The 3172-nt window shown below is 35.8% G+C and overlaps 1 pseudogene; it reads left to right on the top strand.

The window, feature by feature from the left end:
• Positions 1-1034: 1034 nt before the first annotated feature.
• On the top strand, positions 1035-1134 carry LOC115939352 (U6 spliceosomal RNA; annotated as a pseudogene).
• Positions 1135-3172: the final 2038 nt, after the last annotated feature.

The following is a 3172-nucleotide window of genomic DNA, read 5'->3' as shown; positions in this document are numbered from 1 at the left end:
ATAAGACATACATATAAGTAAGAGAAGTGGGAAGAAAAGAAAAAAAATATGATCAACAAGAACATATTTCAATATAACACGAATGTTGAAACTATCAGGAAATTTAAAATAACTATAATTAACATGTTTAAAAAAGTGGAAAGAGTATTCAGCATGCATGATCAGATGGGTAACTTCAACAGAGACATAAAAATTATGAGGAAGAAGTCAGTGGGAATGCTAAAAATGAAAAGTATGATAAAAGAGTTGAAAATGCTTTAATGGGGGATGCCTAGGTGGCTCAGTCAGTTAAGCGTCTGCTTTTGGCTCGATCTCAGGGTTCTGGGATAAAGCCCCACAAGGGGCTCCTTGCTCAGTGGGGAGCCTGCTTCTCCCTCTGTCTGCCACTCCCCCTGCTTGTGCTCTCTGTCTCTCTCTAAAAAATAAATAAATAAAATCTTTAAAAATAATAATAATAATAATAATTTTTTAAAAGAATGCTTTAATGCCCTCAAAAATAAAATCAATACAGCTGAGGAAATAATCACTAAGCTGAAAGATAGGCCAATATAAATTATGTAAACTAAAACACAAAAAGAAAAAATAGAGAAAAAAAAACAGAATACCTAAAAGCTGTTGGATAATATAAAACAGTCTAACATACATGCATGTGAAATCCCAGAAGGAAAGAAGAGAAACAGGGCAGAAAAACATATTTGAACAGATAATGGCCAAAAATTAATGACAGACATCAAACCACAGACCCAAACCCTCAAAGAGTACCAAACAGAATAAATACACCCACTCCTTAAAAAATATATAAACATATTATATTCAAACTCTTGAAAACCAAAGATAAAGATAAAATCTTTAAGGCAGCCACAAGGAAGGAGAAGACACTATATAGAGAGAAACAAATATAAGAATTACAGAAGACTTTCATCAGAAACTACGCAAGCCTGAAGACAATAACAATGACATATGTAAAGAGCCAAAAGGAACAAAAAATCAATTACATATTCAATAAACCACCTTTTTAAAATTGTGAAGATTGCTTGCTTTGGGAGTACATACACTAAAGTTGGAATGACACAGAGATTAGCATGGCCCCTGCAAAAGGATGGCAAGCAAATTTGTGAAGTGTTCCATATTTTTTTAAAAAATACATAAAATAAAATTAAGGAGAAATAAAAATATGTTCATCAAACAAAGTGAAAAAAATCAATTTCCAGTGTACCTGCTCTAAAAGAAATGTAGAAGGAAGTTCTTCAGATAGAAGAAATATGATACAAAACCTGGATCTATATAAAGAAATGAAGGACTGCCAATGACATAAGTGAAATGTCATAATACTAATTCAGCTCTAAAAGCCCTGGACATTATATATAAGACAAACATTAAAAGACTGAACAATGAGGAGAAAACACAAGATGAGCTACTGACTGAGGGACCCATGGGAAAACAATGCTACATCTCTTGGGTTTTATTTTTGCCTCATATATCCCAGACTTGTGGTAGAAGAAGATAACTACCAAAACCACAAACAATAACAGATTTTTCAAACTCCCAATAAAAGCTTAATTTTATTGGGAGTTTGAAATTAATTAAAGACCAGCAAAGGGATTGTCCAGCAACACAGAGAACTTTTAGACAAAAACCACACAACCCTAGCCAAACACCACAGAAAAACTGTGGTTCTACTGCACTCACACTAGCAAGGTCCAGTGGAGAGCCTGGACTTTAACCTAACTCCCATCAAAGAGTCAGAGAAGGCTGAGTCTGACTTTCATTGCCCTGAGCAATAAGGTCTCACAACACTGAGTGGGAGTCTGGACTTCCACTCTCCACTGACAGAAAAGAGGTGCCCTTGCCACTCTCCAAGGGTGGAATCAGAGGCAGACTAGTGGAGAGTCATGACTTTTACCACTGCCCAATGGTAAGGAGACCAATACCCTTGGCCTCAATGGAGGCCATATGGGGAATAGTAATGAGTCATTCCTACACTCCCAACCATGGAAGTATCAAAAAAGGTCTAGTGAAGGGCCAGAGTACCAATCCAAAAATTTCCAGGTTTCAGTTGGAAATAACTTGTCATAACAAAAACCAATAAAATGTCAGCCCGAATAAAAAGAGATAGCAATAGAAACAAAACTGAGATGACGGAGATAATCAAATTACCTTACAAAGATTTTAAAGCAGTCATCATTACAATGCTTCAATAAATAATTATAAACATGCTTGAAACAAATAAAAACAGGAAAAGTTTCAGCAGAGAAATAAAAGACACAAAGAAGAACCCAGGTGTGGGGGAGGAGCAAGATGTCAGAGGAGTAGGAGACCTAAATTTCATGTGGTCCCAGGAATTCAGCTAGATAGGGATCAAACCATTCTGAAAACCTATGAACTCAACAGGAGATAGAAGAAAAGAATAGCAGCAACTCTCTGAAAACAGAAAAGCGACCACTTTCTGGAAGGTCTCTTCTGATTTGTTTAGTGTATATTTTCTGGTGATGTTGTTATCCTGTTACCATTTTGTTCTCTCATTCATCTATTCTCCTCTGGACAAAATGACAAGATGGAAAAAATCACCTCAAAAAAAAGAACAAGAGGCAGTACCGACTGTCAGGCACCTAATCAATACACACATTAGTCAGATGTCGGAACAAGAGTTCAGAATGATAATTTTAAAGATATTAACTGGGCTTGAAAAAAGCATGGAAGATATTAGAGAAATCCTTTCTGGAGAAATAAAAGAACTAAATTCTAAACAAGTCAAAATCCAAAAGGCTATTAATGAGGGCAATCAAAAATGGAGGCTCTAAAGGCTAAGATAAATGAGGCAGAAGAGAGAATTAGAGATATAGAAGACCAAATGATGGAAAATAAAGAAGCTGAGAAAAAGAGAGATAAACAACTACTGGATCACGAGGGCAGAATTCAAGAGATAAGCGATACCATAAGATGAAACAATATTAGAATAATTTGGATCCCAGAAGAAGAAGAAAGAGAGAGAGGGGCAGAAGGTATATTGGACCAAATTATAGCAGAGAACTTCCATAATTTGGGGAAAGAAACAGACATCAAAATCCAGGAGGCCCAGAGAAACCCCCTCAAAATCAATAAAAATAAGTCAACACCCCGACATCTAATAATAACACTTACGAGTCTCAGAGACAAAGAGAAAATCCTAAAA

The sequence above is a fragment of the Leptonychotes weddellii genome, chromosome 3, assembly GCF_054177405.1.
Source record: "Leptonychotes weddellii isolate Sample4059 chromosome 3, ASM5417740v2, whole genome shotgun sequence".
NCBI classification, from domain to species: domain Eukaryota; kingdom Metazoa; phylum Chordata; class Mammalia; order Carnivora; family Phocidae; genus Leptonychotes; species Leptonychotes weddellii.
Note: the sequence above shows the minus strand (reverse complement) of the source record. Positions and strands in the feature narration are given on the sequence as shown.